The sequence below is a fragment of the Staurois parvus genome, unplaced genomic scaffold, assembly GCF_062004578.1.
Source record: "Staurois parvus isolate SC_StPar_1 unplaced genomic scaffold, SC_StPar_1.0 ptg000058l, whole genome shotgun sequence".
Taxonomy (NCBI): domain Eukaryota; kingdom Metazoa; phylum Chordata; class Amphibia; order Anura; family Ranidae; genus Staurois; species Staurois parvus.
In genome coordinates, this window is record NW_028317854.1 from 14,491,310 (window position 1) to 14,513,816 (window position 22,507).

Below are 22,507 nucleotides of genomic sequence, written 5' to 3' on the forward strand. Positions count from 1 at the left end.
AATTCCTGTCTTCTTTTAAAGTTCTTTTTGTTGAGCAGCAGTTCAAAAATACAATTTTGCCTATATTATGACATGAGTTAATTGTTCTCATCTACATAAAAGATTACACAGGTGCACTGTATGGCTTCACTGCCAGCAGTCTATGAAACTCCATGTGAGGCTGACAGCTGCTGTCAATGGACGGGGTTGGATGGTGAACCTAGCAATACTAATGTTTAGGGCAGTATGTGCTTAGTAACAAAAGCATGGAATGCAGGCGGTGTCCTGAACCTTAATGCCTGTGTGCATACTGCCCTAAATGTTAGTACTGCTCGGTGCCTTGTCTAGCCCCATGCAGCAACAGCAGCTGTCATCTTTTCATAAAGCTGCTGGCAGTAGGCTAGACAGTACGCTTGTGCCTTCCACCTAAACCTTTGCCTATATGTTCAATGGCAAACTGTAATCTTGCTCTAAAGTTGTTTTTGGACAGAAAGGCACACTTCCTTTGTTGGTTTATTGGTGCAATCTAGTTTGGATTATAAATGTTTGCAATTTGACACTGAACTTTTACAAGTGTTACCTGCAGATCCTTCAATGACATTTTGGGGTTCTTGGAGATTTATTTTAGTATCAGTCTGCTTTTGGACTGAATTTGCAATTTAGCAAATTTGCAAGTTATCAATCATTTGAAATTTCTGCCACTTTTAGATTATTTTCCCTGAAGTGGAATGACTGATTTCCTATAATTTTGCCATCTTTTTAAATTCCTTGCCAGACTTAAAGGCATTCACAACTTTATTTCTGAGGGTCTTAAATAGATCTTTTGATCTTGTTATAATGATGTCATGCATGTCAATAGCAAAGAAACACCAGACACTAGGTATTTGGGGTTTAAATAACACAGGTTCCACCTGCATTCTCCCTAAGGAGGTACTAATCATTGGCACCTAATCTGGTTCTAATTTAATATTCTTTAAGTGGTGGCAAATGTGGGGGTGTAGTTACGTTTTCCAAATGACAAATCTGCATTTTTGTTAGTTTAGATTATGAGAATGAAAACATCATGTCATTTTTATGTGTAATTTGTGCACGTATCATCTTTATTTCTAAGCACTGTTTGAATGAAGGTCTAATGTTTGAACATTCAACTATTTTGAAAGAGTCAACAATTTCCCTGAGGTGTTACTTACTTCTGTCCATGATGGGATATGTGTGTAGAATGCTACCCAAAATTACTTCCTTATTTATGTAACACTGTACAACCTTCCATGTGACACCAAGACAGATCTCAGATCATTAACATTTGGACATAACTACTCCACTTTGCTAGCCCATGGTGGGAGATTTTTAAGTTTGTGTCATATGTAAGTTGTCTAAATCTGTGTTTCTCCTAACCAATATTGTTGCTTGTTTATAACTGTTACCATTGTGTTTTTGCTGTTTTACAAATGTTGTCAGTGTGAGAAACCCAACTGTTTTCTTTGGGGACCAAAGACTTTTAGTGGGGGAAGTATATAACACTGAGCAATGTTACTGATTGCAGAGCCATATTTGTACATAAGATAATGATATTAATTGGCCTAGTAGAACTCTGATTGACTATAGGTTGCAAAGAGCAGTCTGGGAGATGTAGTTTTGCAAAGGGACTTTACTAACAACTGTTTATGGGCTGCAACTACAAGGACCATAAACACCTGAGAGCAGGAGGGACCATAAAAAAGAAAAAGCCCAGGAAGAAGCCAAATAGTTGGAAGAAGAACTCCAACCAGGAGAGAGAGGGAGCCTTGTTGTGTCGAGCTGTGCCGAGCTGGGCTTTGTCAAATACCAGGGAATACCAGGAGGTTGATCTGAGTAGGGACACCTGCTTCCAGAGTCACTGTTCAGGCCACCTCTGTATCTGCTGCAGTCTGTTGTATTGCTGTATAAATAGGGCTCCACATCGTAAAAACACTTGCTGCCATTGGAGAACTGTCTAAGTGAGAGGGTCTTTTGCCCATGTTAAAGCTGTATCCACCTGTTAACACTTTGTATTGATCCAATCTGGTTAAAAAGCCATTCTCACCCCCCTTTCTTTACCTTAAGAGACTCAACCCACTGGCTGCTGCCTCCACTACTGAGCAGCATCCATATAAGTCAATTCTAGAAAAAGTCACTAATGCTTTGGAATGCTGACCTTGTCCTGCCTTTCATCTGCTTCCTATTGCTCCTTAGTATTTGTATTCATATAACCCCAACTGCCCATTGAACTGACTTAACTTTCTTCCTTGCTGCCTTGGGAGTTTGCACCTACTAAGCCCAAGTCTACTCTAATCTGCTGCTGAATACCATTGGCTAAGCTGTCTTCGTCATCCTGCACACCAACGAAAAAAAAGGGAACCAACATAGCCAGCAGAAGCTCACCATAAAGACTTATTGGAGTCAATTTACTCCTGGGACAAAACTGGAATTCAGTTATTGAGCACAAATTTAAGGCCTAAGCTTAGCCCCTTTGTTTGAAAGCCCTTGAGTGACTTAGTCTGCTATATTTGTATATACTCCTCTTTAGTCACTTGAGGAGTAACACGTATACCGCATCTCATACAGAGTTATTGTTTACGCTCCAGATATTACAGAATAGGTTGGGTTTAACCCCAAGGGTCTCATTGTTTGAATACATTTTGATGGTTACTGTTGTGTTAATGTGTAATGGTGTTAATGTATCCATCTGCTCTGTCCTACTTGTGAATTTAAACTACCCATACAGTCTGCTTATCTTTTCACAGGGCAGTGTGTGCAATTGTTGTCAGTGAAGGAGAACCCTCTCCTAGGCTTAGGAAGAGAAGAGGACCCAAGATTACTAGCTGCTCCTGCGGGGGTGATACATTTACATATGCAACATTCAGAATTTTATCATTTATACTAATGAATCCATGGACAAAGCCCAGGTGCCAAATGGTAAAGATATTTGTTTAAAAAGGGATGTTTTTATGTTTAGCTGTAAGCAAATGTAAATGTACTATTAGCTATTATTTGTGTTGTAATAACTATGTATTATTGCAATGTTATATAAATCAGTTTTGTAAGAATCACTTGATTAAAAAAAATATCAATTTGAACTTTGCTAAGAGGAAACACATAAACTTATATTTTATGACTGAAGTTCTGAATTAATGAGATACAGCCTGATGTACTTATCTCAAGGTTAAAGGGTAAGAGAAGTATATAAAGGATTATGTTAGCAATAAAACCATAAAACAATTTTGTGCCGTAAAAGCAGAAGAAAACATAAGATTTTTTACATACTGTAAAATCCTTTTCATGGATTTCATTACTCGACTCAGGAGCAGTATTCGGGTATATTGGGTTTGCTGCTTCCTTTAAGAGACTGGACACTGGCAAAGCAAAGTTGTAAGGACAGTACAGTGTAATCCTTTCCATTCCCAGCATGCCTCAGTTTTGTTAGCAAGCAATAGTAGTAATAGATATAAGAACAGAGCAGAGGGAGCTGTGTCCCATAAAGTGGATTTTGCGGTATGTCAAAAATCCTGTCTTCACAATTGTACATAGGGATGTCTAAAAGCAGTCAAACTGAGGGGTGGACAACCAAGCTAACATAAGGCTAACAAGCCCACCAAAACCAATAGCTTAAAAAGTAGAGGTTAGCAGAGCCTACGGAGCTGCCTGAACAGCCTTACAACCAAAGCCAGAATTAGCTGAGGCCTGAATATCGATCTGGTAGATTTAGTGAGGGCATAAACAGAGGATGAGGTGGCATTCTTGAAAATCTGAGAAATAGATGCCTGATGCTGAAAATCCCAAGAAGCAATAACAGATCTGGTAGAGTGTTCTCTGACAGGGAAAGGCAAAATCTTGCTCCTGAGGTCATAAGCTTGAATAATGAGCTATCAAATCTACCTAGCAATAGTGGAATGAGAGGCAAGCTGTTCTCTACAGAGATCTTCAGGACAAGGAGTCAAACTGTGGAAAGAAAGCTGTACCTAAGAGATAAACAGTGAATACTGCAGCTGAACAATGGGGAGGTATAGCCTTAGGATGTTGAAGTACAGAAAAGGAACAATGCCCAGATTAAGGTGAAAGTAAGAAACAATGTAAGCAACACCTTGTATGAAGGCAAACAATCTCTGAAAAACAACCACTAAGTCTGAGATTTGACCTTTGATGGTAGGACCTTTGATGCTCAAGGTCAGACAGTGATCCAGACCAGACTGGAGAAAAAACAAGATTCATGCCATGGAGTATTTCCTGGGAATATTGTCTCGCACTAAGAGAAATACACTTTCCAAGTGTGATGGAGAGTCAGTTTCCTAGCATTTAAGAGTGTGGGGAGGACCAGATCCAAAAAGCTACTCTCCATCAAGATCTGGGCTTCACCAGTCAAGTCATTAAAGCCACCAACCAAAAAGCAAGGAAGCAAACTAGCCCTTGGGACAAAATATCTGGATAATCGGGGAAGGCCCATGGAGAATCCATCTGGAGCCTGATGAGGTCTGGGTACCACATCTTCCTGGGCCAGTTTGATACAATCAGAATCACCAAAATGTCCTCAATCTTGAACCTGCAGTGTAGGTGAGAAAGAAGCTTCAGAGGATGAAAAGTATAGATCAGGTTGAACTGATTCAATGAAGTCACCAGAGAGTCCACTACCTTTGCCCTGATGAAGCTTGAGTACACTGTTAAATGAAATGTATTGATGTCTCAGAGCCCTGGAGACAGATACTTCAGAATTCATATACTTCAAAGTATATTGAGGGCATTGCACAGAAAGGAAGTTTAGCAGTTTGAATACACTTTGGAGGCAAAGAGTGTTGCAAAGAAGAATGGCAAGATATGTGGCTGAGCTGATCATTATGCATATCAAAACAAAGAAAAAAAAAAAAAAAATCTGAACTTTACTGGCAATGAAATCAGAAATCACTTATGGGAGAGCTAGGTCCATTTGTGACATAATGGTAAGGAGCCACTATATACAGTAGGAAAGGAGTCTCATAATGAGACAGAGACAGGATGTTTTCGGTGTGGGACATGCAACTATTGTCAATGGGTCACAGAAGGAATCCCTTGCAGGCTATCAGATGTCAGCCTACATGAGATTAAACACCACATCAATTTCCAATCGAAGGGCATGACTTATTTGATGTCTTGTCAATGTGGAGCATTCTGTACAGGCAAAACTATTAGAGGTTTTTGGAAACGAATTAAAGACCATATCTATTATGCCCAAAATGAGCTATTACATACGTCAGTGGGAGGCTATATTGGCCTCCAATATAACTATGACTTTTCTATGATTTCATTCGTGGCCCTCGAGAAAGTTTGTGAAGATCCAAGAGGAGGTAATTGACAAATATGTTCTCCAAAGAGATGCAAAATGGATATATGACCTCCAGGCCACTATTCCTCCTGGCCTGAATGATATGTTTAGCTTTAAGCCTTTCCTTTGAGGTACCATAATAGCTGTACTGGCAACCATGGTAGTTGCCACTAAAATATAAGTATTAATAAAATATGTATATATATTGTATGTTTTTACTATGAGTTGTCATGTTTTGAATACACTGTTATGTCTTGGTCATCTTGGATTCGGATGGTCTGGTGCAGTTTCCCCTTTTATTTTGCGGGCATTCGGTAGCCACTGGCAACTCTAAGCTGTGCAGGTCAAGGGGGTGTCTTTATATATTCGCCCCTTATCCTGTCGCCATTTCATCCTAGTTTGCCCTTGCCCCTCTGAGCGGTGATTCCTTGGTATATGTGGCTATGTAGGTGGTTTATGATTTTGATGTGTTTGTGATTTGTGTTTTGGTGTTGTACTTGGTCGCTTTGCTTTTTTCCTTTTCTTCTTTCCTTTTTCCTTCCTTCTGTATGTAGTTCTTTTTCTGTTCCCATTGGTCCACCAGGCCACAGGGGAATGGAGCGATGGATGATCAGCGGATTTCCTGCTTGGGCAAAGCACTCATTGTGCATGCTCAGTGGTGGCGACCACACCGCCAGCTGACATCACTCTTTGTTGGAGCCACGCATGTTATGTGCTAGCATTGTGGCTGCATGCAACAATAACGTCACTGGCCGTGCCACCATATGGCGGGCGGCCACGTGGCAGTAGGAGCACATATATAAGGACATTGAGAGGAGAGATTGACAGCCACTCTCTCTCTCTCGCCCTTCTGGACAGACAATGCATGTGATTACACTGTGGACAAGGAGTTGTTTTGAGATATTAAGCATGGCCCTGATTGGTGCTTTATATTGCAGGGATGATTAATTGATGTTTTAATCCTTTGCCTATTTGAGTACATCATGGCAGTATGAATATTGATATCTGGTGTGTGGAGATGTGAGGCCATAGGATCCTAAGGTATATATATTTTAGTTATGAAGCTACACTTGCTAACAGTATGGATGGCTGCACTATACTAAGTGACTCTTTGTACATACCTTTATTTGCAGCACCTTTTTGAGGATTACCAACATTGTGCTGTAACTATATAAATCTTACCTGATCCCCATGAGAACTACATTTTAGGACAATACTATATTGGGAGTATGTTGGATGATCATTGGAGTAGGATTGCTTGGACATACAGTTGTGTCCAAAATTATTCAACCCCCAATGCTGTAAAGGGGTTTAGGGACTATAGTGTACATTTGGAATTGTATTCAGAATCAAATCCTACAAGGACGTTGTAACTACCCAAATGCAACTAAAATGACATCAATTGTTTATGTAATACAGTAGTAAATGGTTCTTATGTGGTTTCTTCATTGCCACAATTATTCAACCCCTTAAAGACTACCACTCTGAAGAACAGAGGTTCATACAGGTGCTTTCCATCAGGTATTGAAAACACCTGTGGATGTCACCGAGCAGCAATCAAGCATAATAAGCACCAATTAGGCAGCTTTAAAATGACTGTGATACTCAGCTCCTTCTAGACATTTACTGGTGTGGTTACAAACATGGTGAAGGCAAGAGAATGGTCCAGGAAGACAAGAGAAGAGGTGATTTCTCTTCACAGGAAGGGCAATGGCTATAAGAAGATTGCAAAGATGTTAAACATACCAAGAGACACCTTAGGAAGCATCATTCGCAAATTCAAGGCAAAGGGCACTGTTGAAACGCTACCTGGTCGTGGCAGAAAGAAGATGCTGACTTCGACTGCTGTGCGCTACCTGAAGCGTAGAGTGGAGAGAAGTCCCCGTGTGACTGCTGAGGAACTGAGAAAAGATTTGTCAGATGTGGGTACAGAAGTTTCAGCCCAGACAATAAGACGCACACTGCGTAATGAAGGCCTCCGTGCCAGAACTCCCAGGCGTACCCCCTTGCTGTCTCCAAAGAATAAGAAGAGTCGACTGCAGTATGCCAAAAGCCATGTGGACAAACCACAAAAGTTGTGGGATAGTGTTCTGTGGACTGATGAAACAAAATTAGAACTGTTTGGGCCCATGGATCAACGCTATGTTTGGAGGAGGAAGAACAAGGCCTATGATGAAAAGAACACCTTGCCTACTGTGAAGCATGGTGGAGGGTCAATCATGCTTTGGGGCTGTTTTGCTTCTGCAGGTACAGGGAAGCTTCAGCGTGTGCAAGGTACCATGAATTCTCTTCAGTACCAGGAGATATTGGATGGAAACGTGATGCAGTCCGTCACACACCTGAGGCTTGGGAGACGTTGGACCTTTCAACAGGACAATGATCCCAAGCATACCTCCAAGTCCACTAGAGCATGGTTGCAGAGGAAAGGCTGGAACATTTTGGAGTGGCCATCGCAGTCACCAGACTTAAATCCGATTGAGAACCTCTGGTGGGACTTAAAGAAAGCAGTTGCAGTGCGCAAGCCTAAGAATGTGACTGAACTGGAGGCCTTTGCCCATGAAGAATGGGCGAAGATACCCGTAGATCGCTGCAAGACACTTGTGTCAAGCTATGCTTCACGTTTAAAAGCTGTTATAACTGTAAAAGGATGCTGTACTAAGTACTAAGATTGAATGTCACTTGGGGGTTGAATAAAACTGATAATGCTGTGAGCACAGAAAAGACATTTGTGGTTATTTCATTATAACTGTTATGTTATATTTGTCTGACCTACAAGTGCCTCTTTAATGTAAATGTAAGCAAGATGACTGAATGATCAAAAGCAATGTCAAACTGGCCAAAACACTCAATTTCAGTGGGGGTTGAATAATTTTGGACACAACTGTATGTGTTCATCGCTGGACATATAATTTAATCATCTTTCTGACCTAGATGTCTCCATATATGGTTTTGGAGGTGAATTTACTGGCTATATTTTATTAAAGGTATGATGCCAACTGCAGTATCCATAATAATCATCTGGTAGGTACTGTATATGTGGAATTAATCAATGTGGGATAGTCCTCATACGCTGATCAAAAATTAACCACTATATTATGTTACTAGGTAAACATCTGTATATTGTTAAGATACTCTGCCATGTACTCTGGCGCCCACCCAGGGAGATGTGTGGGCTATTTAGATACGCATTACCAAGGCGCTTTTGAAATAATTTTTTCAATGTGGAAATATTTGTCTGTATTATATGATCTCTGTATGTTATATATGATTCTTATGTGTTTTTGTTGTATTTCAGTATACATTGCTGCAAACTCATGTGTCCTGAAGATGCTTTAAGAGAAACCCGTTGACACACGAGGACACACTTCCTGACTTTGTACCATTTATTGGTGTAATATATACCAAATATTAAATAACATGATATATAAGGGAATGAGCGTAGCTGCTAGAACTACAAAATGTTATACCGTTGATTTTTTTTAAACACATCCAAGCTTGATACTCAAGCTATTTTTATAAATATTTAAATAAAAGATGATTTGTTAAAGACATGACCTCTGTGTTCCCCATCATTGCCAGTAAAGTCCTAATTTGTTCTTTTTCTTTGTTTTGATATAGTATACATTATGAATGTGGCAATTTGAGCGCTATATTTTTTTATTAACACTGATCATTATGCAGTAACATGATGTACAGTTAGGACCATATATATTTGGACACAGGCACAATTTTCATACTTTTGGCTCTGTATGCCACCAGAATAAATTAAAATGAAATAATTCAAATGAATTTGAAGTGCAGACTTTCAGTTTTAATTCAAGGGGTTGAACACAAATATCAAGTACAAATTTTAGGAACTGCAACCATTTTTATACACAGTCCCTCCATTTTCAGGGGCTCAAATGTAATTGGGCAAATGAATATAATCATAAATAAAATGTTCATTTTTAATATTTTGTTGAGAATCCTTTACTGGCAATGACTGCCTGAAGTCTGGAACCCATGGACATTGCCAAAGACATGCTCAGTTGGGTTTAGATCAGGTGATTGACTCGGCCATTGCATAATATTCCACTTATTTTCCTTCAAAAGCCCCTGGGTTGCTTTTGCAGTGTGTTTTGGATCATTGTCCATCTGTACTGTGAAGCGTCATCCAATCAGCTTTGCTGCATTTGGCTGAATCTGGGCTGACAGTATATCTCTAAACACTGCAGAATTCATCCGGCTGCTTCTGTCCTCTGTCGTCATCATCAATAAACACCAATGACTCAGTGCTTCGGATCATGAGCTGTTCCAAGCCTTCTCCACACTTTTTTCTTCCCATAATTCTGGTACAGATTATTTTATTTTCATCCATCCAAAGACTGCTTTTCCAGAACTGGTCTGGATTTTTAGATGTTTTTTGGCAAAGTCTAATCTGGCTTTTCTATTCTTCAGGTTTATGAATGGTTTTCAGCTTGTGGTAAACCCTCTGCATTTGCTCTCGTGAAGTCTTCTCTTGATTGTAGACTTTGACAATGATATGCCCACCTCCTGGAAAGTGTCCTTCACTTGTCTGGATGTTGTGAATAGGTTTTTCTTTACCATAGAGTGGATCCTGCAATCATCCACCACTGCTGTCTTCTGTGGACATCCATGCCATTTTATGTTGCTAAGCTCACCAGTGCATTTTTCTTTCCTCAGAATATACCAAACTGTTGATTTGGCCACTCCTAATGTTTCTGCTATCTCTCTGGTGGATTTGTTTCTTTTTTTGAAGCCTTACAATGGCCTGTTTCACTTGCATGGACAGATCCGTTGAACGCATGATGTAGGTTCACAGCAATAGCTTCCAAATGCAAATACCAAACTTAGAATCAACTCAAGACCATATACCTGCTTAATTGATGAAGAAATAACAAAGGAGTAGCCCACACCTGGCCATGAACCAGCTTTTGATTAAATTGTCCAATTACTTTTGGTCCCTTGAAAAAGGGGGGATGGCTACTCTTAAGAGCTGTAATTCCTAAACCCTTCCTCCAATTTGGATGTACATACCCTCAAATTAAACTGGAGAGTGTGCTATTTCATCCATATCCATTATATAACTATAGCTTGAATATGTTTTGGTAAATGCCTGAAAAAAACTAAAATTGTGCCTGTGTCCAAATATATATGGACCTAACTGTATAATAACCCAAATTCAGTCTTTAGTAATAGATTACAGGAGCCAGTGGTGCTGTATATTTACTGTACATCTAATTGCTTGTATTGAAACCACCAGTTTGTTCCTAATGTTGACTATGCTATTATGTCTCCAAAAGGCTTCTGGTCATATACTGTATATACAGTATCTATATACAGTATATATGGGCAGCACAGTGGCTAAATGGTTAGCACTTCCATCTGGTAGTACTAGGGTCATTGGTTCAAATCCCAACCAAGGTACCACCTGCCTGGAGTTTGCATGTTCACCTTGTGCCTGCATAGGTTTACTCCAGTTTCCCCCCACACGCCAAAGACATGCTGGTAGGTTACTCTTAAGAGCTGTAATTCCTAAACCCTACCTCCAATTTGGATGTGTATACCCTCAAATTAAACCTGAGATTGTGCACTTTCAGCCCATTAGATAACTATAGCTTGAATATGTTTTGGTAAATACCTGAAAAAAATCTAAACTTGTGTCTGTGTTCAAATATTTATGGACCTAACTGTATATATTCCCCAGATGGGCTACACTTCAACTTTTCTACTCGTAAGAACTGGTCTATAGCAAGCATACCTTGCATCTGTCTCTGCAAAATGTATCAGCATTTTCTGCCAGTTACTGCTTATCTTGCTTTGCACTAACTAGTTACTCATCTCCAGCTTGCACCTATCTACTTTATACCTTGTTGACCACTTGCTTGCTTTCATACACTGCCCCATTAGGTTAACCGTCTTGTCACTAGATCCAAGATTGGATGAATGGATGCCTTATCAACCTGGAGATGTATAGAATTATGGTGGCTCCAATTTTATGCAGTTCAATACTGAAAGGATGATTTTCTTTATCCCCTCAGAGACCCCCGGTCTGTGGAGAGATTCCTGGTTTATCAGCAGAATTCTGGGAACACCCCATGAACACGGAAATAACGGCAGCTTATGTTCAGAGATGTTCAAAGTTTATTAGGCATTAGTAAGATTATATAGAATACAGATAATAATAAGGGAGGGGGGAGCGAGTTTCAAAACTGTAACTTGTAAATTTCCATCATGAGCTAACTACATGAAACATGACATATACATTTCTTGGTACAAATTGTTTTGGCTAACTTTCTGAGAAACAACCAGACAAAGACATTGTCAGGGTCATGTTAGCTTCTGTTGATACATCCTTGAACAACTAAAACAGTTTCATTAAGCTTCTAATATATCTGCAAAAAACTAACTTAATACTTAAAATGGCGTACATTAACAAAATGGAGGTTATCTAGATCCTTTCAATCCCCTCTGAGATCATGAACATGATCTCAATTCTTTACATAGCCAGATAACCCGCATTTTTGTATTTTGCGGCTTGGTAGCTCTAGCAATGCAATATAATGAGCATTTAAAACATAGATATAAAGATAAAACAAAAAACAATATCATGACTATGCTTACAGCGATATCTTTCATCCATGAAAAAACGGAACCAAATCCTGATCCTAACCAATCAAAAGGAGTCCATCCATCTTTTCCTATAGCTCTAGCTTCTTCCATTAAACCATCTACCTGTTCCCTGTGTTGCTTTATTATTTCATAATAATCTGGAACAGTCATTGTGGTATTATATATCCAAGTACAACATTCAGAATCCTCTGTCATCTCACACAAACCTGTCAGAGCAGCACTCATGCTTTCAATAGCTAATTCTTGCATCTCCAGCTGTTTTCTAATACCTCTGGTCTCGGTATTTAGCAACCCTATGTCCTTAGAGTTCCTCTCCAGTATATCATCAATAATGTTTGTGTAATTATTTATTTTGTTCATGAGTGTTATTCCCCATCCCGTGTAGGTAGGGAACCATGACCAAACCTTATCGCCTGTAGAGAATAGATCTACCTTTTCTTGTTTGGTTTCCCTTCTCTGTCTCAGAGTTAGTTGGTGTTTTGGGTATGTGCTGGCTTTTACCTGGTGTTCCTTTTGGTCTATAGCTGCCATGATTGGCACTAATTGGGCTACCTAGCACCAGCCCTGGACGTTACTCGGTATCCAAGGGTAACAGATCTTACCACAACAGATATAGGTATTGTTTCCCAAGGAAATTGGCAATTTTTGTATTGCAGAATGAAATTCAGGGGTGACAACAAGTGTAAAATAAAAAAGAAGTTTTCCAAACATAGTTTTCCCCACATTATCTTGTATCCCTTCTAAACTTTCATTCAGGGTTTTACCATTTACTTGCCAGAGTTTCACAGAAGAAGTTCCATCCCTCCTTCCAGGATCAGATATGTTTAATATGGACTGAGAGCACATTCCCTTTCCCTTGTGGGAAGTATTCCCCAGTCTAAAACACCAATCGGGGAGATGAGTGACTCCTAGAGTTGGAAAAGATATGGTGGCATTAGAAGTAATATTGGTCAAACCAATACTTACATTCCCTTTTATTAACAAAAATATTTTGACTGGAGCGGCCAGAAGAGGAATTTCATATGTGCTAGGATGTAACTTACTACATATCCAACATTTATCATAACCTGACTTTTGAGCATAAGCAGATTTAAACTGCATCATCAACATTTTTCCTGAAAAAGGATTGTTCTCTTCAAAACTTCTTTTTGACTTTCTTTCACTTTTGGTTATCTGGGTCTCATTTAAATCTAGTCCTTGACCACAGACACTTTTTATTAGGCCCAAGTCCTCAGGGTGATAAATACAGTTAGTTAGGATCCATACTGGCAGGAAAAAGAACACAGTCAGTATGACCAATAGGACCCAGATCTTCAAAACACCATGAGGGGCAGAAAAGAATGTCATCTTCAGGGCCTTTTTCACTTACTTCACCCACTCTTCGAGGATTTTCCTCTCACACTTCACCTCCTTTTTCCATCTCGTGTTTCTCAGGTGTTTGGTTCTCCTTCTTCACTCGACTAGCATGGATCCAGGACTGGGAATTCTCCACCAGAACAGCCGTTCTGGTAACCGCTATCACCATAGTAGGTGGTCCAAAGGGGTAGCCTTGCTTCTTGTCTTTAGCGAGTTGGCGTACCACTACGACATCTCCCACTTGGAAAGGGTGTGTTGGTTCCTGAAAAGATAAAAGAAAAAGTGCGAGCAACATTTCTTTTAACCTTATCTAAAGTCTGAATCAATTTTCTCACATATTCTTGTTGTACCAGGTCAAGGTCCCCTCTTTCTAACATAAGTGGCTGTCTAGCCCAAAGAATAGGGAACGGTCTTCCCATTAATATTTCAAAAGGAGATAACCCTGTAGTCTTATTAGGTGTCATTCTTACCTCTGCTAGAATTGCAGGTAACATCTTCTTCCAGTGGGTATAGGTTCCTCCAGTGGCCTTCCTCAACTTATCCTTAATTGTCCTGTTCATCCTTTCTACTATACCCGAACTTTGAGGATGATAGGGAATATGAAATTTCCAATCTATTTTAAGTACTTTTACCAGGTCTTGGCATACCTTGGCCACAAAAGCTGGTCCGTTATCAGAATTTATCTGCAGTGGACATCCCAATCTGGGTATTCTCTCCTGTGTAAGAATTCTGACTACAGTCTGCGCGTCTTCTTTATTAGTGACAAGTGCTTCCACCCATCTGCTAAACATATCCACCATTACCAACAAAAACTCTTGCCTCTGTCCTGTTTTTGGCATGTGGGTAAAATCTATTTGTAAATGGGTGAAAGGTATAGTTGGGTACACTAGATGCTGGTGTTGTGATTTCTTTGGATTCTGTGGATTGTTCCTTATACATGTAATGCACCTAGAAACATATTCTTTCACCAACCTAGATAAGCCTGTAATGTAAAAATCCTGCAATAATGTTTCACATGTCGTTTTCCATCCTCTATGTCCTAGACTATGGTACTGTGCAATGAACAATGGGGCACTTGACATGGGAATGCATGGTTTCCCTCTAAGCACACTAGACCAGAAGCTGGATCTAGTTGTGCTCCAGAACTATTCCAGTCTGCTAGATCGATTTTTGTAGCAAATTTTTGTAAATCTGCATACATCTGGTCATGTGGGGTAGTTGTGACGCCTGAAGTGAGCAAAGGTATCTGCTCACTGGCCACCTGTTGTAATGCAGCTTCCTTTGCTACCTTATCTGCTAATGCATTTCCTTTGGCAATATGATCTCTGCGATTTGTATGTGCCCTGCAATGAAGAATGGCTAATGTTTTTGGTAACTGTATGGCTTTGAGTAGATCAGATATCAAAGAAGAGTGAGATATGGTTTTGCCATCAGCAGCAATGAATCCTCTTCTCTCCCAAATGACCCCAAAATTGTGTACAGCACCATGGGCGTACTTGGAGTCTGTGTAAATGTTGACATCCTGTCCTGCAAATAATTGACATGCTCTTGTAAGGGCAATCAGTTCGGCTGCTTGGGCTGACAGACATGGAATTGGCTTTGCCTCGAGTATTTTGTCAGGAAGTTGCACAATGGCAGATCCTGCATGGTAAATGCTGAGGGGGTGGTAAATATTATCATTTGGCCTAGAGCATGAGCCATCTACAAACACATCTGGGGCCCCATCAAGAGCCACAGCTGACATGTTGGACCTAGGGGAAGTGTCTTGCTGTATGTGGGTTATACAATTATATTCTGGTGCCACTTCATCCTGTTCCCCCTTTAGCCCCAATAGGGCATTCAAAATTGGAGCAGGACCTGAATTTGCTGAAGAATATTTAATAATCAAGTTGGGATCAGATAAAAGAATCACTTCATATCCGCTCAACCTTTGTGCTGACATGTGTTGAGTGTGTATGTTTTTCAGTAGTAAGGACACTTGATGTGTGGTGTGTAGGGTAGTTTCATGTCCCAATGTGAAAGAAATAGCCATCTCCACCAGAATCGCGCAGGATACAACAGCTCTCAGACAAGCAGGCATGCCCTGAACCTGAGTTGGCACTACTTTGGAAAAAACTACAGGGCGGAGCTTGCCTCCATGTTCCTGAGCCAGGACCCCCGCCATGGTTGTACAATTTTCCCTAGCATACAGATGAAACATTTTCTTATAGTCAGGTAGTCCAAGACCAGGGGCCGTTACCATAGCATTCTTCAGGTACACAAAGGCATCAACCATTTCATTTGACCATGTGAGAATGTCAGGTGATTCTGAAAGTGTGGCAGACCTCAGAGTGTGATCATAGAATGAACAATCAGGTATCCATTGGCGGCAGTAACCAATCATACAAAGAAAAGTTAGCATGTCCTTTTTTGTTTGTGGGCGGGGCAGACCCACGAGAGCCGCAGCTCTTTTGCGACTGACATTCCTCTCACCATGACTTAGAATAAAACCAAGGTACTCAACCTGTTTTTGGCACCATTGCAATTTCTTTTTTTAGATGCTTTGTGACCATTCCCTGACAACCATTCTAACAGAGACCAACTATCCTCCTGACTGGCCGCCTGACTTGAACTACAAATCAATAGGTCATCCACATATTGTAGGAGGACCGAACCATTGGGAGGGGTCCAGGACCTCAGTGTGGTCTGGAGGGCAAGTGAGTAGACTGCAGGCGAATCCACAAAACCCTAGAGCATTCTACACCAGCTCATCTGGCGATTTTCAGAATATAAATACAAATAGCACCCTTGTCTGGTGGTCCACAGGAACCGAAAAAAATGCATTTGTTAAATCAATCACTGTAAAATATTCTGCATAGGACGGAATGGAGGTGAGGAGTGATGGTACATCAGGCACTATTGGGGCTAATGGAACTATCAAATTATTTATGGCCCTCAGATCTTGTACAAACCTGTAAGAGCCATCCGGCTTCTTAACAGGATTGATAGGTGTGTTGTAAGGAGAAACAGTTTCTTCTAAAATACCTGTTTCTAAAAATCTTTCCACTAGAGGAGCAATCTCTTCCTCCTTCTCTGGCGACAATTTGTATTGCCTGTTTGTAGGGCAATGCCCCTTCCTTGAGTGTGACTGTGTATGGTGTACATGAAATTAATCCTACATCCATAGAATTTGTGGCCCAAACTGGATGTGTATCAGAAGGGGGTGTAATGTGTGAGGGATGACTCTCACCATTGAAATAGGCGGGTATAATGGGTACTCTGGAGGATCTGGCAACAATACCTCCTTCTGATGTTACTCTCAGAGAAATCCCTAAAATTCCCATAAGATCTCTCCCTCTCTCTCTCGGGAATGGGTCTGTACTTCCCATAGCTTCTGTCCAACCAGCTATACAATCCACCCAGGGATTTATTAAATAATAGTCCGTTCCACAAACTCTAGCAACATAATCCTTACAATTTTCTCCCTTTTCTGGGGGACCTGGTGGGTAATTACCTCCTTGACCCATATTTAGACAGTGGATAAGACAATTTTACCTTAAAATCTTATTTTGTTCCACACAACAAATTATCTTATACTTCTACGCGACAGAAAAAAAAAGCAAAACAGATAAACCAGAATCTGCTCCACAGACTTATTAACCTTTTGATAACTTCCCAAAAGTTATCTCTTCACTGTTTTACCAAAAAACAGTGTGTTCTACCAGAGAACAATCTGTGTTTACCAAAAACACTCCTTTTTTTTTTTTGTTAGTGCACTATTTTGTAACTCTACGAAAGAGTTAAGTCTGCTTACCAAAAGCAGCTACAGGTTATCACGGGTCTATATAGACAATACAGAATGATTCAAGACCTTCCCTCAACACGGCAAGAAAGAGCTTTTAGTCATAAAAAGACAAAAAGTTTACTTACCAAGTGAGGTGGGTGGTCATCCCGGACGAGCCCCCAGCTGAAAGGATGATTTTCTTTATCCCCTCAGAGACCCCCGGTCTGTGGAGAGATTCCTGGTTTATCAGCAGAATTCTGGGAACACCCCATGAACACGGAAATAACGGCAGCTTATGTTCAGAGATGTTCAAAGTTTATTAGGCATTAGTAAGATTATATAGAATACAGATAATAATAAGGGAGGGGGGAGCGAGTTTCAAAACTGTAACTTGTAAATTTCCATCATGAGCTAACTACATGAAACATGACATATACATTTCTTGGTACAAATTGTTTTGGCTAACTTTCTGAGAAACAACCAGACAAAGACATTGTCAGGGTCATGTTAGCTTCTGTTGATACATCCTTGAACAACTAAAACAGTTTCATTAAGCTTCTAATATACCTGCAAAAAACTAACTTAATACTTAAAATGGCGTACATTAACAAAATGGAGGTTATCTAGATCCTTTCAAATACAGCTTTGTCTTTTAAAATCTGTAGGCAATTAGTAATAAGTGGTTGTCTTTCCCTTATGGATCACATATACTCACCCTTGTATCTACTAGTGGCCATTAATCATAGTTTTCTTAGTCATGGGGCATTTATTGATAATTAAATGAAAAAAGAAGATTTAAGGAGAAACCCTTAAAAAAGAAGAAGGTACTGATGGCGACCCAGGCAGTTTGACTAAAAATCAACCTTTTTGGAACACAATTTGAAAATCAAACATCATGAAACCCGACACTGCCTCCACTTCGGTCTGAGTGTTTATATTAAGTAATAATCTAATAGTAAATAAAGAGGCAGTGTAAAGGCACAGTATTGGGGGTAGCTGGTATTGTAAACACTGTATTGGCCACAAAGAAAGAAAGTTAAACAGATCAATCTGTAATAGGGTGGTCACTGAGGGTAACCATTAGATAGAGACACCATTTACCAGCATGCAAAGTGGAGGCAGTGTCATTATAAGACACAGAATTGAGTGTTGTTTACTTGGGTACAGAACCACTCAGTGAATCATGTGTGTCTGGACCCCTATTATAGTTGACAACTTTGTGATGTTTTTAATGGTGACGGATGGAGACTAATTTTTACAATGTGAGTTTTCATGATGTTTGATTTTCAAATTGTGCTCCAATAAAGGTTTAATTTTAGTCAAACTACCTGGGTCACTATTGGTACCTTCTTTTTTAAGGGTGTTTCCTTAAATCTGCTTTTTCTCTATATGTTTAGGGTACAGTGACCCACACCTAATTGGTGAGCTAGTGGACAGAAGCCGTTTGGCAAATCCTTCCCCCTTTTATGGTGTCACTGTTTTTACAGTTTCGCCGAATAATATATAAGCAACTTTGGTTATTCAGAGCCTTTGGTCTCATTCTCCCTAAGGGGTTATTGAATTTGGAACCATTGACTCCACCCCTCCCCTTCCTTTGTTTATATGAATGCTATTTCATTCTGAAGAGATAGCAGAATTGATATGGCTTTTAAATTGGGGGACAATATTGATGTGGAGATCAAATCAGCATTCATAAAAGAGACGGATCAACTGTCCACTGACACAAATGATGTAATTAAGGAGAAGTTTAAAAATTACAAAAACCTTATCATTAAATATCTGAATAGAAAATGGAGAAAACTTCAAATACAGGAACTACAGAAACAGATTGAGAATAGTGTTGGGGATTTGGACCCACTTAAAGATGAATTGGAGTTTGAGAGACAAAATGAATTACTTAAAAAGGAAGTGGAAAAGACTCGGCGAAATTTAAAAGCTACTAAACAACTGAAATTTGGAAGGGACTTAGAGGATTGGAACAGGGGTCTGATCTTTGACCTTACGGTCAACAGGGGGATGGGTCGTTTACGTCACAGATTTACTCCTAATTACAGTGGGGTTTTCTCCTCAGAGAGTGATGAGAATTTATCTTATAAATCGGTCTCTTTTTTAGGAAACCCTGGTTCCACCGAACAGGGAACCAGACAACAATGGGAACCAAACAGAGGTATATTAATCGACAGGGGACAGGGGGAAGAAAGAGAATCCACCAAAACAAAATCCACAAGAAGAACCTGAAGCCAGAGGAAATAGTCCATTCCCTATGGAGTGCATTATCACCACAGATACAGAATCTTAAAGTTATTAACCTTTCTAAGTTTATACTGCAGGATAGACATGTCAAACTCTTACAAAAATGACTTTCATTTTCCCCTACTACTGACATGGGTGAGTTTGAAGTCTTCAAAAATCTTAATCTGTTCCTCAGAAAGGTGGTTTATAGAACATTTTTAATAGATAGATTTAACCTGAGAACCTGGGGAATCACTCCCTCAGTGATCAGAAAAGATAGGTAATAAATTATCTGGCTAGTCTCCTGGATGAAAATACAGAGTGTGAGGAGGACATGGGATGCCTGCTCTACAGAATAATAAATGGGTGAGACTATTTTTGGAGTTAGTTCAAAAGGATCTTAAGATGGTTAGTTGGTCTTATAGACCTAAGGATATCCTCTCCAAAGAAGAACGCAGAGCCTTAAATAAATTAATAAACGGCCCCAACATAGTGATTAAAAGTAGTGATAACGGTCGCAATGTGGTCTTATTAAATGATGATGATCATGTGGCGGAGATGCAAAGACAATTTTAGGGTCAGACAACATACTTGAAATTGACACAAAATCCATTCCCAGAGTTATTTCCACAACTCAATTATAAACTATCAGTAGCTAAAGAGGTGGGACTACTTTCTAAAAAGACATATGATTACTTAGGTTTGATACTTTCAACATACCCACGTTTTACATCATCCCTACGATTCACAAAAACCCTACAATGCCCCCTGGAAGAACGATTGTGTCAGCAATAAATGGCCCCCTTGAAAGAATAGGCAAGTACCTGGATACCCTCATTAAAGATATGGTGGTTAAATTACCGTCATATGTGCAAGACACAAGAGACGTTCTCCTTAGAATTCGAGATTTGGAAATCCCTGAGGAGGCTCTCTTGGTGAGGATGGACGTGGAATCTTTATACACGTCAATCCCCCACACGTGGGGGCTCCTTGCAGTGACCTACTTCTTGGAGATTCATTATCCAGACATGGCAGCCCAAAATGAGTTAATTCTTGATTTAAAAATAAAATATTTACAAAAATGTGAGGGGTGTACTCACTTCTGTGAGATACTGTATACTGGGCTTTTCTTTTTTCAATCTTTACTAGTAATGGCGGTGACTGCGGCGGGCATACTGACACTGGGGGGGAACAGACTTGGTCTCACTGACATCCCCAGTTACACCAATACAGTGATCAGTGCTAATAAAAAGCACTGGGCATGAATGGGTTAACATGTGGGCAATGTCACAGCGTGAGGAAAGTACTGCCGATAACGGGCAGATGTGACAGGGGAGATCTGCACTGATAATCAGTGCCCAGCAATGCCATCCATCAGTGCCCAGCAGTGTCACCCATCAGTGCCCAGCACTGGCGTCCATGGACGTCACTGGTACAATAGTACACGATGAAATTATTGTTTCAGAACAATACAATCATATCAACAATTTTATCGCTAAAACATATCTATTGTATCAAGACACTTTAGGGAGGTTCATCAGGGCAACCTTAGGCTGGCCATACATTATACAATTATCTGCAGATTTTCTGCCCAATTTCCTTTAGATTTACCTTCAACTATGTAGTGCAAGGGCCTGCCTAATTGGATACAACTGAAAGTGTTGTTTAGGTTTGTCCTCCTATTATATAGTTTTTGGTAAATCTAAACCAAAAATCTGCAGATAATTGTATAATGTATGGCCAGCCTTAATTAGTTTTCTTTCTTTGTTATTGAACAGATCAAGAAACCTGTGAGAGGAGTGGACACATATGGCATCTTGCTCCAACGCGAGGATCCATACAGTAAGTAGTAGATCCATATGCTTCAGACTAGGTCTCCACATGGTTTAAATAGCAGAATGGATGTGAATCTTTTCTTAACATGATTCACTTAGCTCCACCTGCACAATGCAACCTGTGTATAATTATTGTATTTAAGAATGTTTTTGGCTTATAGGTTGCTTATTTTCAGTTCTCTATTGCTTTATCCTGCCATTTTTTTGGTTTGGTTTCTTCTCCATGTGTCAGTAATTATTCTAATTGCTTTTAATTGATACACTCCCACATTAGAGCTTTGTGGGTAGTATTTTCTATATTTTATATACTGAGTTTTTAGTGATATTTTGTATGCTATGAATAAGACTTTGTGAAGCCGAAACATGTCAGTATATGGAGCCTGTATTTATGTAATCAATAAAGATATCCATTAAGAAGCTTTCTGAGTTGCTGACTACTTGTATTCTGGATATTTGCTGTGAGGAGTGTACACCTCACCCATTTCACCGGTCTCCTGTCTCCATGTGGTGAATAGAGCAGTTGAGCTTGGGTAAGATTTGTTTTCAAGCACACAATGAAAGGCATGAATCAAAGCCTTTCATTGCATGCAATTGTCATGTGATCTGCTGTGATTGGCCACAGCAATCATATGGCACTGGCAGCAGGCCAATACAGTAATCTGTCATTACACAATGGAAGAAAGACACTTTACGCCTGGACAGGATAGGCAAATGCAAGTACTGTACACATCATACCAGTAAACACAAAACACCTTAATAAACAGATTACACATAACAGCAGGAGACCTCAGCATTAGGTTGTTTTAAGCCAAGTATAATCTTCTGCTTTGAGTCTCTGAGTCTAGGAGGGAGTTGAAGCAGTCAATGCTGGTTTGGGCTGTTGATTTTATACCCCAAAAAATACAGAGGCCCCAAATCTCTATTCGGGTCCTCCAGTTCTCAGAGTCTGTGTGTTTCGGGGACACATGGACTTGAATCCAAAGTAAAACTGCTTTAAATGTCCCCCAGGCACACATGAACATGTTATACTTACCTGCTCTGTGCAATGGTTTTCCACAGAGCAGCCCCAATACTCCTCTACTGGGGTCCCCCGCTGGCACTCTTGGCCCCTCTCCCCTATTGAGTGCCCCAGTAGCAAGCTACACTATTGCATGCTCACTTTTGAGCCAGCTCTGTGTGTCCATGGACACACAAAACCAGCTCAGCGTCGCCACTCTCTCTCTTCACTGTCTGTGATTGACAGCAGCAGGAGCCAATGGCACCCACTGCTGCATCTCTGTCCAATAAGGAGGGAGAGAGCTGGGAGAGCTGCTTCTCTAATACACATGCTGGATCGAGATAGGATTCAGGTAAATTTAAGGGGAGGGAGCTTCTAGGGAGAGCTGCATGCAGGTTTTT

The 22,507-nt window shown here is 40.1% G+C and overlaps 1 long non-coding RNA gene across 1 annotated transcript in view; it reads right to left on the reverse strand.

Moving 5' to 3' along the window:
- Positions 1–11,417: 11,417 nt before the first annotated feature.
- Positions 11,418–22,507, reverse strand: part of LOC149469905 (uncharacterized) — a 137,285-nt gene continuing 126,195 nt past the window's right edge. The window contains exon 2 of the long non-coding RNA XR_016311482.1: positions 11,418–13,541. This is a non-coding gene — a long non-coding RNA (uncharacterized LOC149469905). The remainder of the gene's footprint in view (positions 13,542–22,507) is intronic.